Raw genomic sequence first — 25833 nt, 5'->3', positions numbered from 1 at the left:
AGCAACAGGTTATTTCTACCATGTTAGTCAGTGGTTAAATAGATGAAAGACGAGAGTTCTCAGTTGTTGATACTTTTTATTGGCCAACTATAAGGCATTATGAAAGTTACAAGCTTTCGAGACTACTAAGGTCTCTTCATCAGGCATGTAATAAGACAACATATGAATAGAACACAAATTTATACACCAATGGACACAGTAATGCTATGACTGATGGTTTTTATTGGGTCCTTTGAGGTGCAAAACCCAGTGATTTCATTGATAAATTAGTCCCAGTGAGTTTGCGTGCATTTCACTTATATGTCATGTAACCACTTGCAAAAACCAAACAGTGACAAAGCAGTCACAAAATAATTCATCCAAAAAACAGCCATACACATTGATACATCTCCCCTTTATAACTGCATTGCAAAAACATAACATGAACAAAATGATTAAAGTAACAGATCCAAACATTACTACTGACAACAGGATATATCAGATGGGTGGTAGACATTATCAGTCACTATGAGATTATATACTTTTTAAATATTGTATTTGGTTCACATCAGGAATAGCAGAATGTGTGTTTTCCATAAAGTTTCAATAAAAAATATCGAAACATAATCATTTTCTAGTAAACCATAAAAACAGGAGTCCAAGAATTGTAAATATGAAGTCATGAACATAATTGGTTGAAGGTCTTTACATGTTCTTCTATGATTTGAATTTCCCTGACAATTTGTTTTATTACTACATCTGATATATTGGGTTGGAATGCATAAGGATTAAAATTTTGTTATAATTATTACTTTTATAATATAAGAATTGGATTGAGCTGTAATGCCAGGCACAGCCTATAGACAAAAGTGATGCTGTTATAGAAAAGGCAAACCATTAATCTTATTCCTATCCAACTCCTTCAAGGAGACAAATAATTATTTATTACATATCCATATTTTGATATTGTTCAATGTAATGGGTGAGATGTTGTTTTTTTTTCATTTTACCATCTAGATGATGGTAAAAACTCTTTGACCTTTCACATTTTCTCCCTGTGGTGAAAAAGCTGTACTGTAATTTAGAAAGCGTCCTTTCAAATTACCCGACTGTCTAAAATGTCTTCAGGTGGTCTGAACTGTGATTCAGTCTATTACTAGCAGATTGAAAAACTTTAGAAGCTAAAACACAAGCCAGTATACAATATAATGAGACAAAGCAACTGCAGCTTTTATTTTCGAAATGTACTGCCATCTAAATGGGGTTTTGTTCTCAACAAATTGTTATAGACTCAAATGACAAAATATTAAATATTTAGTACTTGGTAAGAATATTATATTTCAATCCTTCTGAATTATATTATTTTTAATATACAGCATACCATATTTGAAAAATCACAAGGATACAAGATGAAAACTCATTAGTGGTTCTCCCTTACTCAACCTGAAACGTCTTATAATGCTGTTGAATGCACTACCAATGTGACATTATGGAACTTAATTACATAGAGTCCGCGGATCACATTTCCTTCAGGTTTTCTGATGTTTTCAGGGATTGTACCACTGTGACAGCTATTTAGAAGGGGATTTTGGCGCACGCGATTGGATTTTGGACAGATGCGCCAGCTTTTAAATGGGGGGGCGTCAGATGATCCAACTGATTCGGACTAAGCACGGTATTTAACTTTAAAATTGTGTTGCAAGATCAAACACTTACATACAATTGTGGATCTGATCAGGGAAGCGACACATTTAGGAAATCGGGCGCACAATCTTATTGAATCATGGCACAGTGCATTGTCGTCGGACAATGCACTTTTGGGAACTCCGAGTATTCGGCCTAAATTGTTATTGGTTTTATTAATGTATCATTATATACAGCAATCCTAACCATTGAAAGAATAACAAAATTGTTAAACAATTGTTAACAAGTGTTAAAAAATCTTGAAGCCGGGCTGGGGAGGGTTTTTAAAAAAAATAAATGTGTACTCACCTCCTCCGTTGCTTCCAGTATCACGCGCCATGGCTCCAACTACTTCCAGGTGGCCCGGCATGCTCACCCGCCACCGCATCCCAGCACCTGATATAGCACTGGTACAGGAGACAGGTGGGTGTGCCCGGCTGCACGGAAGTAGTTGGAGTGGAGCTTCTGTGTCCCTGTCAACATACAGGGCCACGGTTCTGATGGACCGTGGCATTGGACATTGGAAGTACACATTTAATTTTTTTAAAAGCCCTCCCCAGCAAGGCTCCAAGATTTGTTTTTAAAAACAAACCCCCTTAAAGGGACTATGGAGGTTTTTAAATAGTTTTATAAATTGTGGTTACTACATTCCTACAATTGGTTATTGATCTAGGATTTTTTGTCATATTTATAGTCAAGAATTTTTTCCCTGATATGGTTAATTGTTTCATAGGAGTATATGCATTCACGGTTATATCACTATGTGTGTCTAGCTATCAGTTTTATGATGGAGATGAACAAAGCTGATAATATTTGAGTACACTAGATGCATCAATCTTGACCCATAAACAAAACATGCTCAGCACAAAAAGTGCTGTAGGCAATCTATTTTATCTGCTTTTATTTTTCTTGCTCCTTTTTGGAGCGGTGAAGTGGTGGAGGATGTGCATTGAGGAATGGAAATCTCCATTTTTTGCCAGTGCAACATTTGGAATGTCTGTGTATTCAATGTAAAAAAGAAAAGGTTTTGGATACCTTACAATCTACAAAGATGTGCATATGTGAATGCACTCCTGATGAAAACCATCCCTTAGACTTTAAAGGAACCTGTCACCACATTTTCACAAATACAGCCAATGGTAGGTTTCCATAGAGCTTTAATAACTAACTGACACTCTTCTTTTAGCTAAAAATAGTTTTCTATACATTCACATAAATCAAATTCATATTATATAACATGGCATCAGAGGGGGCATGCCCTGCTCAGGTGACCCTTCCGATCTATTCCTTTCCATGCCCCATGCCTCTTCTCAGCATGTCATGTTATCAGGGTGGTGTAATCTAAGTTCTAAGGTTTGCAACATCTAACCCAAGTATGTATCTGATCACATGAAATTACAGCATGCTTCCTTGGAGGCATATTGTGATTTCACATGATCAGATGCATACATGGGGTAGACATTGCATATGTAACTAGGTAAGAGACCTTAGATGACATTACCCTGGTCACATGACATGAACTAATCAATGATGTAACAAAGCTCTCTCCAAATGTTCCATACAGCAGCATGTATTAGCAGTGAGACATATCAGGGAGGCAGGGCAATGCAAGTAAACTTTAATAAGCAGGACTCCATTAATATCATTCGATTCACATCAGGAGAGTTGCTTATAAGTCTACAAACAGTTTTTTTTTTTTTTACCATTACAACCATTGAATGGCACCATTTACGGAGAAGTGAATTTTTTTTTTATTTATAGTGTATCTATTTTGGATGGGTTCATATAAATTTAGAAAGTAGAATGGGGCATATTGGGTTCTCAGACAAACTTTTAATATTATCAATAAAACATAATTAAGAAATTCAACCTAGGACACCACTGTATAAAGCACATAAACAGCTCAAGCAGACATTGACTTGTGATATGACCCTTCTCTCTATCCATTAGTGGTTAAATATAGTAAAAGGAAAACTACGGTACATTTTTTGCATTACAACAATGTAGTTTACAGTCAATAAAGTAGGAAGCAACTGGTCACTAGTTGCTTACAGTGACAATGCTTTCATTAGTTATATTATGCAGTTAATGTAATCCAAAATGAAAGAACCAAATAGATATCTAAATCAGATCATTATTTGGTGTGACCTACCTTTAGCATTAAAACACCATCAGTTCTTAGGTGTAAACGTTCACAGTTTTTGAAGATAATTGGCAGGGAGGTTGTTCCAAACATCTTATGGTAACTGAGAATGTAGGCATGCCAAAATCCTTCTGTCTCTTCATTTAATGACAGACAGACTTGCTGATGCTCAGTGAGACAATGGCCCAGATTAATCAATAGTGATTTATCACTCCTGTACAGGGTGCTGCAGATTATTGAATACAGGCACATAGGCTTCAATCATCTGGTGCACCCTGCACTGCCCTGGTAGTGTGGCACACCTTTATTATACAGTGGGTGACACAATTCTGTCGAGTCACTGTATTAGATGTGTTGAAAACTAAGACCAAGCACTAAGTCGCACCTTTAGGTGCACATTTTTCTATCTTGTTGGACACAGTGCAGCTGCATTCTAAAACTGCTGCAAGCACTTCTTTGGCTGGGTCCACACCACTTTTTTTTTTGTATACGCTAAGCGTATATGTTGGTGAAGCACCTGACGTATATGCTCAGCGTATACATTGACAAATAGTGGCAGATCGATGCATAGTTGTTGTCTGTGTCTGGCCATAATACGTCCTATCCATCAAAACATGTAGGATGAAAAGACGTAACAAGCTACGTCTTTTAATCCTGCATCCTCCAGCTGAGCAGCGTATGCACTTAGTAGAGGCAATGGACGGCTATGGGGAGTGGATGCAGTGTATTCAGAATGCATATGTCACTTGGCAGGACAGAGGATTTGCTGATGTCACTGTCCATATTAAGCATCACTGGGGGACTAAACCCTTTCCATTTTTGAAGGGAGTGAAAAATGTAAATGCAAAAATGAAAAAGGGCCTCAGCAGGAAGGGGTAAATATCTCTGGCCCAATATCTTCTTTGTCAGGGCTCCTGCTTCATTTTTTCACATTAAAGGCCTATGGTGGCTATGTCGGAATCTAATCTATTCACGCCCCTTCTGTTTTCCTTACCCCCCCCCCCCCATGTAGGCTGGCCGCAAGTATTGCAGACAGCCGGTGACGTCAGTCGACTGTCTGCTAATCTTGCACATATGTGGTAGCTACCTTCCTTGAACATCCAGGTGATGTCACTGGCTGTCTACCAGCCTATATGGAGGGAGGAAAAAAGGAGGGGCATGAATAAATTAGATTCCGACGTAGGCAGGAGGCCCCTCAGGTAGCCGAGCGCCTCCAGCTCATTTGCATGTATTTTATACGTTGATTTTTAATTATAGAAGATGGTCCAGAGCATGCTGGCATGAGTGCCCCATCACCCCTAAGGTAACGAGCATCCGTTTGGGGACAGTCTACCCCCCCATTGGATGTATGTTTTTGTTTGGTTGCAAGATGTATTTTATAAAGAATTATCACTTTGTAGCTTCTTTTCCCACCTGCCTAAAACTTTTGCAAAGTACTGCATTTAAAATATATCAATATATGTTTACAAATATTCTAAAAAATCCACTTTTCACTTCCATTCTAACAGTAAAGGATCTCCATTGTTTTCAATCATTTCATCTTTAGTAACATCCATTACCATGTCTTTTATGACATTTCCAGAGATCAACTGAATGCAGAATTTAATCTAAATGTTCAAGAAATTTATGGGACTTGAAGCTAAAATGGATATGATTGAACCTGCTACAATAAATGCTGCTCAATGTCTTTGTTTCTTTTTATTGCCTTCAACAGTGGGGGCCTTGGGAAAAGTATTTGTACTGTACTTTTTTTTATCATTTTACCCTCCATTCCTCATGCAGTCATTTACACATGGATTCACACTTGTAAATAAGGCCGATGCTCATAGGAATAGTAAGCTTAAAATACCAGACCTAGAGAAGTGTCTGCCAAAGATTCACAGCAAATCCTTCTGTTCTGCTTATACTTGCAGTTCTTGTGATAATTCACAAGTTAGGAGCATGTAAATGGTAATTTATAACCAGTGAAGTGTTTATCTTGCAATAATTTTTATCTCATTTTTATCTTTTTATTACCTTATTATTAAGGTAAAATGCAGATGATTAAAGTAGGCCAATGGTGACGGCAGTGTGTGTAATTGCAATAATAAGGTTATATAATATCATTATTAACCTATGGGCTTTATTATATTGTTATTATTTTGTGATGATGTAAATGAATTATTTATCATAATAACTGATAAGATGTATAAATTATTTCATTTATATCTGTCTTAGGTTTTTCCAATACTTTTTACCATACAATGGCCTTTCCTGGGCCATTATAACAGAGTTGTTTGAACTTTGGTCTTTGGAAGATCCGGCCATTAACATTTTAAAGTTTAGTGCATTGTGATAATTGGTGAATAATGATTCATTCTATAATAAAATATAAAGTAAGATCCGTTGATTTTTTTTGAAAGGTAGACAGAGCTAAAAAATACTTTGCACAGTACATGTCATGCAGTTTTTTAAAATTATTACAAAATTCTGTTTCCTTTTGCTTAGTCTCCCCCACACTATAATATAACTGTTCTAGAAAGTATAATTTAACTTTGTTATATTGCCTTAGTCTATCTTTGGGGGCTAGACCCACTTTACAAAAGAACACACCCTTTCATGATAAGCCACACCCTTTCTAAATATCATAAAGGTGTTTAAAACGCTTGAAAATGTGCATTTTGTGGGTTTTCCGGAGGTTTAAATTATTATAATTAAAATTCTGTCTCCTTTTGCTTAGGCTACCCCATACTATAGTATATGTCTTAACTGCTATACACAGTATAGTTTAACTTCTTGTTATCTCTGGTGTTAGGATAAGTGAAGTCGCTAAACTGTCTAGTTACTAAGGTTACATTGTCTAATACCCAGAGCATATCAAGTAAGGATGGCAGTAACTGCATTAAGTCTGTATTAGTCTGTATACTACCTTATGTCTGGGATTTAAATAAACAATACATAATGTTCCCATGCTTTTTTTTTAGATCACTTTTTATACCGTATATAAAAATAGGATAATTATATAAGAACAATAAATGGCAAACATATTAGCAGTTTTATTGGGGGGAAGGCAGGGGGGTGACTGCTGGCCGGGTTTCTTGAGTCTGAAAGAAAACATTTCTATATGAAAATGCAAAGAATCTTGTAAGTACAAACTGAACAAAATAATAGAAATTCTTGTAATTTTTGTAAGGCAGAGAAAAGTGATAAGTTCTCTTTAAGTTGGGTACATTGACTATATTAATAACCACACGGTGACCTTGACAAAGTCATTATATACCTTTGTCACAAGGAACATAGCTTTTAAGCTGTTTTAGACAACATTACCAAGGTCAAAGCTCATTATCTTGTGACAGCTAAAGAAAACATTACTGATGCACAAATGCAAGGTTTTTTTTTTCCTTTATTTTTCATTCCCCTGGAACATTTGATGTTTGAGTCAGCATTCTGCGTTAATTAAAACTAACTGTGTGGAACACGTGCCTCTTCACATCTCCATTTATAATGTACATACTATCCTTGCAGAGATTTAGAAGAAGAGTTCTTTATCATTCAGTTTAGCATTTGTTATAAACTAACAATGGTTTACATTGACAATAGAAATGGTTGCTTAAATGGCTTATAATTTCAAATGATGTTATTTCTATACAATAGATTATTGTTTGTATTTTAATAATATTTGGAACTATAGGTGATAAAATCAAAGGATCCATGTGTGCTTGAACCAACCTGGAGAACAATTTATGTTAGTTAATTTAGTGAGTTGATTGAAGAAGGTATTTGCCGTATGGACTTTTTCCAGTTTTGTTTTTTCGCTCCCCTCCTTCAAAAACCCATAACCTTTTAATTTTTTTGTGTATGGAGCTGTATGAGGGCTTATTTTCTGTGTAACAAATTGAAAATGCAGTGACAGTGACAAAAAATACATTTGCACCATTTTCTTGTGGGCCTCCTTTTTAAGGCTTTCACTGCTTCTAATGAGCCCTCTGCTTTATTCTTTGGGTAAGTACAATCCCAAGGATACCAAATATATTTGGCTTTTATGAGGTTTTGAAAAATGAAAACCTTTTGTGCTGAGCATGTCTTTGTTTCTTTGTTTTGGGACTGTATGACCATTTGATCACTTTTTTATTAACCCCTTAAGGACACAGGATTTTTTTGCTCATTATTCACTCTCCACCTTCAAAAACCCTTCGCTTTTTCAGTTGTCAGTGTACAGAGCTGTGCGAGGGTTTATTTTCTGCATACAAAATTTCTTCTTAATGACGTTATTTATAATTCCATGCCGTGTACTGGGAAGCTGGAAAAAACTGTGCTATCCAAATAACACATTAACCCTAGGTGGTCTGATTGTTTCTACCATAAATTGCAACATTACTGTATTGCAGTATATGGCATTTATACACAGTATTCATTACAATGAGCTCATTGTAACCAAACTCCAGAAACAAGACGAAGACCTGAGGCTGTCATGGCAACCAATATCCGCTCCCCGATGACATTCAGGGGAGTGACAATTGCAACAACTGTGGGTAATAATAGTGGGTGCTTGATGCAATATATAATATAAATTAGTTTGAAGGGCTCCAGGGAGGGGGGCCTTAGCAGAGCACCTCCGGGTTCTCGTTACATTTACCCCCTCCCCCACTGATGCCTTCAGCTCTTCCCTCCCAATGACGTTAGCCGGCTCAGCAGACGGCAGGATGGAGCACTTCAGGCTAATATTAATAAAGATTAAAGACTTTTTTAGCATCATTCAACCGACTAATATTTTCGACAATAGTATGCTGGGTGCTGATATTTAACCTCTACAAAGCACTGGTGGTGCTTTGTAGAAGTTAAATCATGTGGTAGATTTCCTTCAAGGTGAACTTCTTAGGGATATAATGTTGCTTTTTATTCAGGACATACTGGGGGACTTTTACTAAGAGCTCAGAGGGCACCAGATTCATAATTTCTGGTGCACGTTCTTCATGAATCTGGTGCCCTCCGACAGAGTGCACTCCTTTTTTTTTGTTGCAACTCAATTAACATGGGGATTGAAGCACATTTCTGTTGGACTTTGCATGTTAAATCTGGCTCATGGTCCGACTGAGCACCGATATGCTCCCTTCAGTGCAGAAATTTGTGCTGCATGAAGAATAGTGCAGCCGCAACACAAAAGGGTCATGTGCGACACAAATGTGTCTCTGACACTTCTTAAATACCTGTGTAAGTAGTTACACAGTAGTAGTAAGTCCAATAGAAAACTGGCGCACAGCCTTTAATAAATGTGCCCCATTGTCCATAAATTTTAATAAACATAACACACAATGAAAATTTTGGAAAAGTGCCCCATTTCTTACATATGCATTATTTGTATTTAGACAAACATTATCATAACTTTCAATTTTGATTAGGCCTCAAATACATCACTAAATTTGATGTCCATTTTATTTCAATCACAAAACTAACCCCCAACCCCCCTCTAAACCTCAGAGAGCGGGCATCACACTACAGGCAGTCCCCGGGTTACATACAAGATAGGGGCTGGAGGTTTGTTCTTAAGTTGAATTTGTATGTAAGTCGAAACTGTATATTTTATAATGGAAGTTCTAGACAATTTTTTTTCTTTTGCCCCGGTGACAATTGGAGTTTCAAAATTTTGGGTGTAATTGGACCAAGAATTATCAATAAAGCTTCATTACAGACATCTTACAGCTGATCATTGCAGTCTGGGACTATAGTAAAGCATCCAGAGAGCTTCACCAGAGGTCACAGTGGGCAGAGGGGTCTGTCTGTAACTATGGGTTGTCTGTAAGTCGGGTGTCCTTAAGTAGGGGACCGCCTGTACTACTGTAAAATCTGCATATTTCCAGTAGATGCTAGGAACCTCAGTTTGGCAATATCATTACACAGAAGTATATAAGGGAATGTATCTAATCATCTACCCTATACACATGATTGGATATAGCTATTGTGGTAGCAAAAGTTGCAGTCATTATCTGGCCCTGAAGTCAGAGGGGGTCTTAAGGCAGCACTCGCACATAAGAAGAAAACAGTTGGTGTTCAATTGATTGGGATCCCATTATAGATTTTGCAAGTTGTACTGTACTGTGGGTATGGAAAGTTTTCAGATCTCTTTAAATTTTTGAACTTTTTTTGATACATTCTGTACCCACTGTATGCTTGGTTTGAATGGCTGACCACATTCTGCAGGTAATAAGATTTTTTTTTTACAGTCATTCATATTACATTCAATCAAGTGGGTTAATTTCATCTGCGGACAGGGCATTATTCTCAGACATGTCAATAAACCCCTGTAATGTGCTGTAGTACCACGTGATAAGCAATAGTGTTCACTTCCAATGGTGGGGTCACACGTTTGATTGCGTTTTGAAACCTATTACAACAGCTGAGGAGATTTGCCTAATTACATTACTGTTAATATTTGCGTTTACAAAATGCAATATAAACGTGATGTTAACGCATGTGTTAACATCACTTTTGCAATGCGTTTTTTAAAATGCAAATGTAAACAGTAATATAACTAGTCAAATCACCTCTCCTCAGCTGTTGTAATAGGTTTCAAAATGCAATCAAAACGCAACATGTGACCACAGCCTCATATGTCGTTATCTCCCTGGGGTGTGACTAGAGTGCTAAAAAATGCAGGACACAGCCTCAAACCCAAAATTATCAGTAGTGTCCACTCCTGCATATAACCCCCTCACATGGCTTGTGTCCATGTGGATTTGAGACATTTGCAACAAAAAGTCTTCAAAAGAAGCCAAAATTTGCACCTGCCAGGATAGGAAAAACTGAACATGTATCACAAGTAAAAAGATATCATCATACAAAAGCCGCAAAAAAGAGCTGCCAAATGTCTCAAAAGTTCACCAAGGAAAAAAAAAATATGATATATGTGCCCCTTCATTCCCATCTACCATTCCCATCTACTGGTTGAATCTCTATCCTGATTAGCTGATATGAGTGCCCTCTGTCAATGAGCCATAGATATGTACTTATAGCAAAGATTAAAATTATATCCAAATAGATGTTTCATAACCATAATTCACTAAATATGTACACAGTACCTGCTTAGTCTCATGCCCCTGTGTTATATGATGAGCAAAAATGATCTCATAGCCCTTTCCAAACAGCCGATACATTATGAATGCAAATAACCTGATTTCAAAGCCACTTCATTTCACAAGATGCCACGGTTTTTAACAAGTTTTTTTTTATTTCTAACCTAGAACTAAATGTTCTGAAGCTTCAGCAGAATACTCACGAGCTTTATAGTCAGTACTTTTAAACACGATGGATAGAATACATCTATTTCATATACACAATGAAAATGTGGCCTTTTTGATGACACAACGTTAAAGGCAGTCTGCAGAGTCCCTTGATTCATTACCCTCATGCTAGTCAGTTATCTGCCAGACAAAATCTTCTTGTTACTTTGATTTCCAGAGGCCTCTTTGAAATCTTCTGAGCAACATAAACCCTTGGCAGTGATGCTAAATGGATCTAATGAGCTACGCAGTACAGCATCTGAGAAGTTCAAGAAAAAATTAAAATCATTTATGAGACTTGTTTACAAATACGACAACAATGTCTTTATGTTAATTCTGTGTAACTGAACAGAAGAAAAACCATGACAAGTTACAAGAATGTGCTTTGTTTTCATTTAACTATTCATGATCTGTATGTGTTAAACATAGAAAATACCTAAAATCTTTTAGCTACCTTGTAATGCAGCTCCCTTGACATCAAGCATGACCTTCAGGAAGCCTAATGACGTGATGTGGGATTAAAACAAACCAGTATATCTGTTCCAGAGGGAACCGATTCCCAACTGTAGATAGCTCTTCAGTACAATGTAGGGAGCTGGTGAGAGGCTTTTGACTAAGGTAGGGAAGTAAACTAAAAGAGGAATGGTTTTCCTTAATCCATTGTGGAAAACGTATTTGCATATTTTCCCCCAAACCTCCTGTAGAGCGTAAAATGCTATAAGTCTCCACATGCCTACATGGCGGCCTTAATTGGTAAAGTCTGCGTAAGGAGAACTCTTGCTTCATAACTATATGGGTTTATGCACAGTGCTCTCTACACACTCCATATAAACTGCATTTTGCTCAGTTTGACAACATGTACGGGCTATTTTTTCCCATTAAAGTCGATAGAGGATAAAAACACTTGAGATCATATGTATAGACTTGTAAAACTGATCTAAACGCTGATTAGCTTTTGTATACACGTGTATTGTATCTGTTTCTGTATCAGTTGGTATTAACATAGAATGTACTGCAACATTCTTGAAGATTTTTAATAGGTGATATCCTGAACACATACATTAACCATTCATAAGTCATTGGGGCACATGTATCATAGTTTTGTCTCTCCGTGGTGAATTTTTGAGACATTTGGCTGCTCTTTTTTGTGCCTTATGTATGATCATATCTTTTTTAATTGTGATACATGTTCAGTTTTTCCTATCCTGGCAAATTTTGGCTTCTTTTTGAGACTTTTTGTTGCAAATGTCTCAAATCCACACAGACACAAGCCATGTTTTATTCAGGAGTGGACACTACTGTTAATTTTGGATTTGAGGCTGTGTCCTGCATTTTTAAGCACTTTAGTCACACCCCATTGAGATGACAACATATGAGGCTGCGGTCATACGTGGCGTTAGGGGTGCGGTGACACGTTGCATTTTGATTGCATTTTGAAACCTATTATAACAGCTTATAATATTTGCATTTACAAAATGCTTAGAGAACGCGATGTTAACACATGCATTAACGTTGCGTTTATTGCGTTTTGTAAACGCAAATGTTAATAGTAATGTTAATAGTAAATGCAATTAAAGCGCAAATAAAACGCTTCATGTACCCTCACCCTTAGTAGTAACCAATAAATTAAAATAAAAATGTAAATGCAAAAATGTCAGAATTTAAAAAAAAAACAGGCTGTGCAAAATTTTAAACATTTAAAGCATGTGAAATAATTCCAATTTACATGTTAAAATAAGGTCCATGAATTCCTTCCTTTGCACCTGCCCTGGACCAGGTGTAGATTTGCGCCTAAAAAGTCCCAAAAATAAGCAAAAAATCCAATACATGAGTGAAAAGTTGCACGGAACATCTGGGAAACTAAGATACATAAGGCACTGCACAAGGTGCAGACCAAGGCGTACTTGAAAAATGACAAGTGACAAGACGCAAAAAAGTCGCAAATACGACAAAATATGACAATTTGACTAGGAGAAATAATGATACATGTCCCCCATTGCTATAAAACAGCCATACTGGTACTATACTATCATATGATGGATGCTATTATATACTGTACATTGTAGTAGAAATGTTCATTTTGGTTGTGATAAATGTAATGTATATACAAGCCATGTTAGTGAACAAGTAAGAAAATCATTTAAAGAAAGTAGAACTGGGCCAAATTATTTTTTCTTGAAATAATGAAATATGTCAATTACGAATTTTATGTCCAGCTGAAAATGGACGTTTCACCATATTTACTAATTCTGCGTCATTCACTTTATTGTCTTAGTTGCTTGGAAATGTTGGGTATTAGAGAACAAAAGCTTCTCCAGTATCAATGTTACTACATTGCTGCAAATAGTTGGAGTTAGTGTCATCGAATGTATACATGAAGAGATTATGATATCTTTTAGAGTTATCCTTTTATATATCTGGTCAAGAATAACTTGTTTCCTCACCAGAAGACTATAATAAACCCAACTAATTAGTCCATTCCCATGTTATTCCGATGACAAGTATTTAAGATGACATATATAGCGAAATCTTTTTTTAAAAAAAAGCTTGTTTTTTCTGTTCTTTCTTAGATATAAAGAAAGAATTAATGAAGTCCCATTTTGCTAAGCTCCACTGCTCTTCTTGTCCCTGGGAAGAAATCTACTTGTTAATATTCAGGGTTTTGAAAGTTTCTGAAGGATAACAAGAAGGTGAGTCATTGAAAGATCTGCAATAAAAAGTATGTCATATGTAACAGGTTCATGGAAGCCCATTATAAACCATGATGTAGAACAAAGTAAAGGTATCACAATGACCTTTTAAAGTGTGACACGTGCATTTCCCCTTGTCAGTTTGCACTAGTGTCAAATGTCCAATGCATTTTATATGAGGCTAATCCCTTAAACATACTTCTAACACCATAAAAGGGTCACCACCAAGGACATAACTGGAAAAAAAACACGATTTATATACTGCTGGTACAATTGCAAAATTTGTCATACTGAAGTTAATCGATTGATTTAATATTTAAGATAAAATTATATTATATATTTTTATATTAATGTTCAACCAAAAGTGTAACTTAAAGTGGCTAAGTCTTAATGTTTGACACCTTAACGATATGTGACATACTATTACATCACATGTCCGTTAAGGTGGTATAGAGAGGGCTCACGGGCTGAGCCCTCTCCTTACAGATATACTTTACACCATACTACAGTAAACACTGAGAGCTAATGATCAGATCGGATCATTGCTCTGCAAGACGTTATTAGGGTCCGACAATCTGTCTCCATGACAGCCCAGAGTCTATGTAAGACTATAGGTCTCTTCATGTGTGCTGGTGGCACATTGTTACTGGTCATCTGCAATATCCCCATAAAAAAGTACATTCATACGAAGTAGGCCCACCTTACCGTTGTACGGCGGGCATACATTGGCGCCGGGGAGAGGAGCAGGGGATGAGCAATGCTCACCCCACCCCTCTCCATAGGAATACACAGCGTGCAATGTCGTATTCCATCGAAAGATAGGATATGTCCTATCTTTCTATGGGCTACAGAACGGTGAGGCCATAAAAGTGTATGGGCGACATATATACGCCGCATATACGTTGCCTGTATATACGTCCCCCATACGTTCATGTGAATGTAGCCTTACACAGATCTGTAAAAAGTATGCCTTATACAGCTCCATACACTGAATTATTATTATTATAAGTTATACAAAAGGTTTTAATTTTTTTTAAATCTATTAAAACATTATAAAACCTATATAAATTTTGTATCCCCATGATCATACTGACCAAGAGAATAAAGTAGAGGTATCATTTCAGAGCGCACAATGAAAGCTGTGATAACAGAGCCCACAAGAAAATTGTGTGAAAGCATTTATTTTGTCAATTTCATTGCATTTGGAATTTTTTTTCCCACTTCCAACTACACAGCATGGAATATTCAATACCACCACTAGAAAGAACAAGTTGTTAAGCTCTCTTAAAGCCCTGTAAATGGAAAAATAAAGTTAGGGATTTTTAAAGGAAGGAAGCAAAAAATGGAAATGCAAAATCAAAAAAGGGCATCAGTGGCAAGGGGTTAAGCATAAACAGGTCAGTTAAAGGGAATCTATCAGAAAAAATTGACCTAATAAATTACTACCAGTATGTTGTCAAGCAACTAAACACCGTTCACAGTGTGGTGGCATCATCCAGAAAATGTACTCATGAAGGGACGTGTAAATTGGTTTTATAAGCTCAAGCTCTCTCCACCTCAAAACGCCCCTATTGTTGTGATTGATGTCATTCACCAGACTTCAGAAGAACTAGCTAATGTTAACCCTGGATTTAGGATCATGAATCACGGGAGGTGTTGTTTTTAGGTGGTAAGAACTTGACTTCAGTGATAAGCTCTCCACCTACTTGACTTTATACAACCATATTACATCTCACTTCAAAGTACATTTTCTACATGATGCCACCACGCTGAACCATGAAGGAAACATGATCAGGAAGGTGTCAAATTTGAGAAGTTGCTGACTGAAGTGAATGGGCCGGTGTGGGGAACCGTAAAACCCTGCGCTGGCACACTCTCCTGTCAGCCCCTTCACACCGCCCCACACACGATAGCGATACGCTAGCATTCACAATTATTTCCAGGCTTCTACGCCACAGAAGTCCTGATAAATTAGCCCTATTTGAGTCTGCTTGCACCTATGTATTCATGGCATACATGGGCCAATAAATCAAAAAAATTACAATATATTTATGCCAGATTTCAAAAAAATCCGTGCCTATGTTTCAGAGAATAACTCATTTATCACTTTTTCAGTACCTTTCCACTTGGGAATTTTATTTAAAATATAATATTAGCTCCAATTATTTCTTTCTATTACCCTATCTACATTAACTGGGCTAGCACTTATTAAATTGGCCGTGCACAATCATTCACAAAGATTGGCTAAAATTGATGGTTTTGATGGAATCAAGTGCCTTTATAAAGTGTAAGAGGATCTCGCATGATGGCATACACACTGCAAAAGAAGTAAAGGGGTGGCAATATTTTTTTTGACTGTGAGATTAATTTCCTACTTCTATAACAAACACTTGCATACTTGGCTGAATTGGTATGGAGAAATAGCTGGCTTAGTAACAATTGACTATAAATCTTCATCTGTGCTTCTCAGTAGCACTAAAGCCTCTCTTAAAATACATTAAATTGGTGTCAAGAGGTTAGGCTCTCTATTATTTCTAGAAACTATGATTCTAAAGTCAGAATATCCAATGGCCGGAGACAGTAACTGGGCCCATCAAAGAAGCCTTTATTGACTTTAAAGAATACAAAATGAAATTTTAAGATTACAAAATGAAACAAACAGCAACTGATGGGAATTCCTATTTCATTGATTATGTTTTTACAATGGTGTTTAAATGTACAGTTCTTTACTCACATGCAAAGGGAAGTGTAAAGATGCAAGTGACCTTGAGAAGAACAAATTTAGATGGCTTTACAAATCGGTGATCATATCTCCATAAAAGCAGATCTTGTGAAGGATAGCAGGTGAACAAGAAACAGGGTCAATGGTGCCCACTGATGTAACTGGTCCAATCCCACAGAAAGACTATTGGAGCACAAAGTAACAAAAAAGTTAGATCTGGTTACTGTAGAACACAAAATGTATCACAGCTTATTAGTAGTATCCATTCTGACCTTAGGTACCAGCAAAAGCTCCTGCAAAAGTCTTGGTGGTAGACACTACAGGACACCTTCAAACATCTTGAGGAATATATACTCATACTGGTCAGACTATTTGGACTAGAATCTAGAATCAACCTCTGGTTGGATGTGACGGTCCTTTCTAGAAATCCCACACTTATGTTAAAACTTAGCCATTTACCAACAAATAAATCACCTCCAAAGTCATGTGCAAATGTAGGGAGCCAACCGCTTTGCTGCCGGGTGCATCCCTTCACACCCCTCCATGCCCACTTTCCATGGAGGATAAATGAAGGGATAAATAATGGTGTAAAATTGCTGATACATGGTGGAGTATGTAGATTTTTGATTTGGTGCTGAGCAGATATATAAGGAGTCAAAGACTTAGGTGTCAATCTGTAGCTCACCTTCTCATGTATGTCTTTAACTACCAGTATAACCGTTGAACTACTTTTGTGGACTACATTTGGCATACAAAACCACACTCCTGATGTATTTTGAAAGATGAAATTCTCATTTTTAATATGATACCAGAACTATAGTTCTAGCTACTATAGTGCTCAAGAATTGATGCTCCCTCTGAGCCTTTCGATCTGATCTCAGATAAAAAGTAAACAGTTGACTTTTAATATAAAAGATTTATAAGATTTTGCCTACAGTTAAACAAGTTTAGAGGCTGTGGGGGGAGTGCCATCTCACATGCTCTTATTTTCAGAGTATAAAACCTAGAAACACCCTTTTGTGATGTAGTTTTTGTCTTTAATATAATTTCAAAAGCATATTTATAGGTATAATAGAATTGAATACAGAGGCACCTGAAGTAACACTTCCCTTGCAGACTCTAAACTTGACTAATCTTTGGACTTTGGAGGAGATTTTTATAGGTAAAAAGGGTGAGATTTCACATAAGAGGGAATTCTAGAAAGGACATTACATACCCTACACGAAGAGGGTAGTAGTTTAAAAGGGTTAAAACCTGGTGACAGAGTTCCTTTAAGTCTACTTGTTGACTCATCATCATATTAAGTGTAAAAAAAAGTTTACTACAACTTTTGGAATGTCTACTAAATGACAGCATATACAGGCAGTCCCCGGGTTACATACAAGATAGGGACTGTAGGTTTGTTCTTAAGTTGAATTTGTATGTAAGTCGAAACTGTATATTTTATCATTGTAGTTCCCGACAATTTTTTTTTTTGCCCCAGTGACAATTGGAGTTTCAAATTTTTTTGCTGTAATAGGACCAAGAATTATCAATAAAGCTTCATTGCAGACAATTTTAAGCTGATTATTGCAATCTGGGACTATTTTAAAGCATCCAGAGAGTTTCACCAGAGGTCACAGTGGGCAGAGGGGTCCGTCTGTAACTATGGGTTGTCTGTAAGTCGGGTGTCCTTAAGTAGGGGACCGCCTGTATTCATATTTAAATGCAGTGTAGGGATGTAGCCTGGAACATATTGTAATTAGGCCCGCGCTGTCACATAGAAGGCACATTGCTAATTATCTTTTGACAGGAAATCTGCTGATATCACACAGTTGAGAACAACACTGTGTTATAAGATGGCCCGTTGCTTGATAGGATGAATCACTGTATGCTTGTCTATCTAGCACGAGCCATAACTGCCTAGTGTATCATGCTAGAACTACTATTCACACCATCAGGATGTAAATGTGCCTTCCAGCTTTGGAGAATCTACTCTATTATTCAGTCATATTAGCATAAAATTAATATATTCCCAGCAATATATTCCGTTTACTCATACAGACCTCTCTCTCTTTAACAGAAATTACATTAAAATGAAGACAATAGAAGGTAGAAACGCCTCAAGCAACCTGGGAAAAAAATCATTATATTATTGCTGACTTATCTGATTTGGATTTTATGTCTAGTTTCAACACCCTTAAAGAGAACCCGTCATGCAAAATAACCCCCCTAAACTAAATATATTTTCATAAACTGCCATTAGAGAGCATTGCCTCAATCCCTTTATTGTCCCTCTACAAGCCTGTAAACCTGAGCAAAGAGGTCCTAAAGCTGTATGCAAATGACCTGTGAAATGTCCAATGAAGCATTAGCATATTCAAGCTGTCCACTCTATTCATGAGTGGGAGGCACAGCCACACCCCCAGTGCTTGACTGACAGCCTGTATAATGATGTGAGGCTGTATAATGATGTGCTTCCTGGTGCTGGTGGCCACGCCCCCTGCAGCCTGTGTGTGCATGTGTGTGTGCTTAGGAGAGATACAGCAGCTCCAGGCAGCCATGTCACAGCAGAACATGTCAGATTCATGTGTAGCTGATGTCTGTGTCTCACACATGTTACAGCAGAACATGTCAGATACATGTGTAGCTGATGTCTGTGTATTAGGAGGATGCAGCATGTCAGCAGATGACATACACACACTAGCCATGCTTTACTATACATTACACACAGACATGAGCAGGGGGAGGAGAGGGGAGGGGGAAACAGGGGTGACATCACTGCCTCTGACCATGTGACCAGCCTCATTTACATGATAAAAAATAGATGATTTTACAATGATTAATGTATGAAATTACTAGATAAAGGCTGTGATGGGATCCTTGTGATCTGCTCCAACAGGTAGTAGTGACAGGACAAGTGACACAGACCTGATGACAGGTGTCCTTTAAGCAATATTAAAACAGTGGCACAGAATTAGCAAATGCTATATTAAAGAAACAGCAGTCTATTATGATGTGAAAATAGGAAAGCCTGCCAGTGTAGAACAGATTGACTGATGTCTCTTGTCTATCTGGGAAATTCACAGTAGATACATGCAGTTTTACAATAATTTCACAGCATTTTTTTTCAAACAAAGACACCAAATTTTAAGGACTTGACTGGTCTAAAACTCACTTTCTTAAAAACAATATTAGTGAAATCAGATATAATAAAGAACAGCTCAAGTTTTAGTGAATGTGTGTGAGTGAATGGATGTAGCAGAGCTGTGTGTGAAAGAGTGGATGTAGTTGGTTATGTGTGTGTGGAGGAATGGATGTAGCAGAGCTGTATGTGAATGAATGGATGTAGCAGGCTATGTCTGTATGTGGATGAATGGATGTAGCAGAGCTGTGTATGAATGAATGGATGTTGCAGAGCTGTTTGGGAATGAATGTATGTTGCAGAGATTTGAGTGAGGTCCTTGTGCACGACTAACAGGGAATTTTTAATTGGTGTCAAGAATGTTCTTCCTTTTTATGCATGAATAAATGTTAGGTGCATTTCATAGTAAAGGTACATAATATGGTCTAAAAAGTATGGTAATACTGTGACAGATTTCTCCCAGTGGCTTGAGCATCGTGCTGCATCTACTAGCAATCAATAATTAGAAGTAAAGAGTCAGAATGTAGGTTCATATTGTTACATCTTAAGCCACATGCCTTTTATTTAACACATTTTGGCACAAAATAGGCCACAATTCTGTATTTAGTAGACGTCTTCATAGGATAATAATAAAGTTTGACGTTTTTTTCTCTTTTTTTTCAAGCTAACATGAAAATGTTTAACGTCATGTATGACATTGGGTAGAGAACACCAGTGAAGCTTTATCTTTCTAGTAAGACTCAGAGGTATGTAGCAGATATTTCAGCATTTCCATATATACATTATGCTATCGCCATTATAACCATAATGTACATGTATAGTAATTACAGTTCAATTAGTTCCTTAGAAATCACTGTTTGTGAAGCTGGTCAGATCCCTACCTTCAAGTTACCATGTATGTACATAGTGACTGCATTAGGAAATGAACGTTTCTATAAGGTCAGTGCTCTTACAGTTGATTTAAGCGTAATTTCTTAATTGTTCAATTATGTATGAATTAATCACATATATAGCAATATGTTCAAGATTTCATTTTCCCAGATCAAATAGTTATCTTAATAGTTTAATTTCCAAATGACAGTAAGTCTATTGTATATTTTCAAGTCACTAATAATCACTCCTGGCATACCATGATACCTATGGGAGCATACAGCAGATATAGTAGACAACCCATTGGCTTTAGCACGCTGCATGTCTTTTCTCTCTGCTGCGTCGGTTGCTTTTTTCTCTTTTTCTTCTAGGATTTGTTGACTGGTGACCTGTGTTTATGCCATTTTGTCCTGTTACAAATGCATTGCTTGTGTCAAAGATTGGTGTCGAAGTTGCAGCTTTCAACTATTGCCAGGTTTGCAATTTTAGTTTTTAATTTTGTATAAAAAACTACATCCCATTTGTTTACAGGAAATTTGAGCTCTTATGAACAGATGGTGCTTGTTTTGCAGCCATAATAAAGTGTTTAAGAAAAGGAATAACACGTTCTGTGCTGTGCCCTGAGTCTCTGAGTATATCAAGTCAAAAGCATTAAATATCTCACTGCATGTTATTAGTACAATGTAGATATCACCTATCAACATCTTTCATACCTTTACAATAAATTTATGGTATGTGAAGGGGATTTCCTGAAAAAACATTGATAGTATTAATGTTAAAACAACATATAAGTTCTGAATATCAGATCAGTGGGGGTCTACCACCAAGCACCTCCACAAATCAACTGTTGGTAGCACTGATCCTTTCTCCGGAAAATAAATTCATAGACTGACACTTCTGATACATGGTTATTGCTGTGCATTTGTATTAACTAGTTATCACATGATCACTAGTTCATATGCTAGTAATGTAAAAAAATAAACACAAAATAATTTAAAGAAATAAAATGTCCTAATAGCCCCCAACACATATAAAACAATATATAATTTTTAAAAAGTGGAGATAAATAAGAAAGCACAACATCTGATTGTATCACTGCTTTCCAAAATTCCCAATCTATAAAAATATAAAAACAGTTATTCATGGAGGTGAACTCAATAACAAAAAAATGCTGCCAAATGCACTTTTTTGCCGTTTTGCAACACATAAGAAATTTGAAAGAAGTGATAAATAGGCCGCGGTAGCAATGAAAATGTCAGCTTGTCCCGGAAAAAATGACATCCTAGTCATCCTAGTTTGTTAAAAATTTTGTTTAGCATACAATACAGAATTTAACATAGAATACAGTTGGATGTGGCTACAATGGTTGTAGTAGCCCCACCTTAATTACTGGCACCATAGTTTCCCCCTTGATATGTCTGCACCTGAACGAAAGATTCCTTTATAGAAAGTTTTTTCCCCAATTTTTAACACTATAATAGTACAATTAATCAAAAGGAAACATCCTGATATACATTTATACCATCCAAAAAAATCACAAAATAATTTTTTAAAAACATTTTGTAACAATGGTAATCGCATTGGAACCTTGGACCTCAGAAATACTGGCTTATTTATCTACACTATTTTCTTAGCTCTATCCTCCCATACCCCAATCACCCCATGAAAAAATACAAAAAAAACCCCACAGAGTTCCCCCTCCTCCTTGATCTACCATCAACCCCCCGGTTCAACTACTATCTCTAAGCATCCCCAATGCCTAGGAGAAACTTTCCTTCCAACGAGTAGAAAAGATCAATCCAAGTGTGCCATTTTTTAGCAAAAGAAATACAATTCGGATTCCCACTCTTCACTTTAGCAAATCCTTCAGCCAAGATAAATTATTCTCCTCCACATGTGAATAGTCGAGGCCTCCTTAACCATCCACTTTTTGACTACACTGTACAGAATCTAGCGAATCTAGCCATCTTTGTCACTATAAAAGCTCCTACAACAATTCCATTATCCCTTTTTAAATTCCTAATAAATGCTAATTCAGCTGGGGTAAAGGGTGATCACATTTTTCAACCTCAGTTATAACACCTTCCCTTTTTTAAAAAGGTTAAATTAGTAACACAATGTTGTCCATACATGTAAGGTCATTGTTAAAACAAACTAAAGTTACTTCCATTTTGTTGTCTATAAATACATGTAAACATTTTAATGAATGCTAAAATGAGTTCAAGCTACTACAATAGTGACATTCTGTGACTTCCTATCCAGTGACATAGTGGATCCTGGTGTTCTTATAGGAGACAGAATACTGAGTAAATAGTTCTGACTCGAAATGAGGCTGGAGCTTTAACTAAGTGCCGTCATTTTACTAATCAGCTAACGATCATTTGCTTGTCAGCATTAAATTGCACCAGGTAGCATGCTGAATGGTAATTTACAAAGTGTCAGATCATCATGGTAGAAAAGCTAAATTTAAACCTGCAGTCATAAGTCGCACCTTCTTTGTGTCAGGAAAATGAACCCAAGGTACAATAATCCGCAGAACCAATTATTTTTTTTTCTTCCATCTGAATGTCAACAAGCACTAATCAATATCATCCTTTAAGCCTTGAAGACCCAAGTGTATACAATTTGTGACAATGATCTGCCACCTACTTTGCCAATCAGCATGAATTTAAGATGCGAGTTGAGGCCAGATGTAATTAGGAGGCAGCAGAATTGAATTACTTCTACATAACATTGCAGGCACAACTGAACGGCATTTGATGGTGTATTTATTTCAATTCTTTGCAGATAAGTGCTTTGTCTGTGGAGCGCTATTTCCAGAAATCAATGTGCTGCTGCATGCAGGGAAGAAGCCACGATCCGTTACTTTGCACGTACTCGTACAGTACACCTCAACAATGTGATCACATCAGCAGAGTGATATTTTATTTTAAGGACCTACACAGATGGTTTCTTGTGCATGATTGAAAACTGGAATTCCAATTTCAGCTCAGGAAAAGGAAATGAAGAATGGCGAATTAAATTGCTGCATTATGTAGGCTACCAAACACATTTGATGTATGCTGGGAAATAGTGCTGTATGTAGTACAGTATGTATGGAAATTAAGCGTCTTTGGGAGCTGACCTGCTGCAAGTGGGTTGTGTGTTTCTTCACTTTCATAAATCCACATAGCAACCTGTAGAGATATGATACCTGTTGATATGCTCAATTTACAGTACAACAGCCCCCATTGTCAGATCACTACTCTTAAACAGTAAAAGTTCACAAATTTGCCTGCAATAACTGCATCTGCTTAATTGTAGTTACACCCCTGATCACATCCATAGAGGCTGCTATTTAATAAATAATAATCTTTATTTATATAGCGCTATCAAATTTCATAGCACTTTACAAATCATAGGGGACATATACAAATATACTACATTACAGAGTACAAACAGTCATATGAACCAATAGCTCACAAGAGCTAACAGTCTATGAGATTTGAGCATCTCTATGTAAACCGCACTACTACCAGCAAACACACAAACACACACACACATAGCCATCAGAGATGAATTAATTTCAACAAACCTTCACTGCTAATAGTAAGATACTAAACATATTTCTATTCCCATACACTACAGTAAAATGTCATCATTTGCAGTGTACTTGACATATGTTTGACAGAGTGCTTCTTATAGGTCAGAAATCTATTACTATAAACTGATTTCTAAAAAGTATTTAGTATGTAGTAATTTGAAAATCTACCAATTCATTGAATCTGTTAAATGTGGTGTATACGAGTAGCATAATATCTATATTATCGCACAGGCTATTCAATCCAGTGGAGCATTTAGTCTCTTCTTAACCTTGAAACTCAATAGATTTGTTGACAAACATGTTTATTTTCTATCATGCATTTTCCTTTTATTATCCAAGGTGCTCTGTGGCTTTTTGGAACCTTTTTGTGATTTCAAATGATCTGCAGATGTTTTGTTTGAGCAGATTATCTTGGAAAATGCAGTTTTCTTTATGGGAATAATTAGCAACTAGAAGTCGGAATGCATATTCCATTCCGAAATAAGCTTTCACACTCCTTTGATGCTTAAAGACAATTAAGCTAATTTCCTCTCCAATGTCATCTGCTCTTATTTGATTGTTTATTTTTTATTATGCTTGAATTAGTAGATTACTCATCTGCTGCATACAATAAAGTAGTTAGCTGTACTTAGTTTCCTCTGAGGTTGTGGAGATGGTTCATCCATAGTGATTATTAAAGAAAGGTCCTTGGCCATTGTATGTTAATGCCAAAACACTTTAAAAGATATCAAAGAACATCTAATGGAGATTTCAGGCAAGGGATAATTACAGTCATTGTAGGCAGCTTATTAGTATCTGGCTTTAATGTTACATTTATATCAAGAGCTTTAATGTAGTGTAATGGGCATACAGTGGACAGGGAATGAGATACATTAGACACACTTTTGTTTGGATTCCCTTTGTGCTAGAAGGAAATTGTTGCAGCTTTCTTCTCTCATTTTATACCAGTATATTCTAGTTGGAAGAGTCAAACAGTAGTCTATAACCATCAGGTTATTGTCTTTTAGTTTATGGATAATTCTGTAGTTAGAATGTTTGTGCTGGAGAAGAATTTAAGAGACTGGGTACTGTAAAAAGAGATTATGAAGATTGGCTCCTAACAATATGGAGTACATGCAGAATACAATGTATTGCAATCTCATTTTATACTGATATACTTGTAGTAAAATTGGGTCAATTAGTTAAGGTGAATTTAAGCCATATATTCACCATAGGTTGCACAACCAATGACATATCTGTCCCCTCTCTGTAGACATTAATTATCCTCTAGTACCTGGAGGTTATAAAAAATTGTCAATGATCATACAGTGAATATGGCAATTATGGGTCAAAGTATAATATGCTGTCTCTCAGGGCTCTATTCTTTTGCACTTAAAACCCTCTATCTTGTTGGTGTATGTCAACGGTTCGAATGATCTGTAAAAATGACATTTTCAAGGCAGTATTAAAGAAAAGAAGCCATTACCTCAGGGTTTTGCTCTTGAGCACTTTAGACTCTTCAACGTATGAGGAATGTCATTAGGAGATATACAAGTTCCTCACCACTATAATCTCTGCAATGATAAGTATGGTGAATTACACATTTTGAAATAATTGCCACTTATGGCTCTAGTAATCTATGCAGTAGTACTTCAGGATATATTGTGTTTGAATTTCAAATTGAAAGTTATTTTTAACCAGTTAGAAATGAAAAGAGACATGAAAAAGAACAACTCAAATCTAGGTTGGGGGAAGTATGATGAGATGATGTAGTACATGTGCAGAATATAGGTCACTTGCAGCC

At 36.6% G+C, this 25833-nt stretch overlaps 1 long non-coding RNA gene across 2 annotated transcripts in view; it reads left to right on the top strand.

Annotated features, from left to right (window-relative positions):
- Positions 1-24692, top strand: part of LOC140126837 (uncharacterized) — a 32754-nt gene extending 8062 nt beyond the window's left edge. Inside the window, exons 3-7 of one of the 2 annotated variants that reach the window (XR_011854909.1) lie at positions 13632-13751; positions 20262-20343; positions 20437-20536; positions 20839-20942; positions 23255-24692. This is a non-coding gene — a long non-coding RNA (uncharacterized lncRNA). Of the gene's footprint in view, positions 1-13631; positions 13752-20261; positions 20344-20436; positions 20943-23254 lie in introns of both variants that reach the window. The other variant, XR_011854908.1, reaches the window with a different exon arrangement.
- Positions 24693-25833: the final 1141 nt, after the last annotated feature.

Source organism: Engystomops pustulosus, chromosome 1 (genome assembly GCF_040894005.1).
Source record: "Engystomops pustulosus chromosome 1, aEngPut4.maternal, whole genome shotgun sequence".
Classification (NCBI taxonomy): domain Eukaryota; kingdom Metazoa; phylum Chordata; class Amphibia; order Anura; family Leptodactylidae; genus Engystomops; species Engystomops pustulosus.
This window is presented reverse-complemented; position numbering and strand designations above follow the sequence as displayed.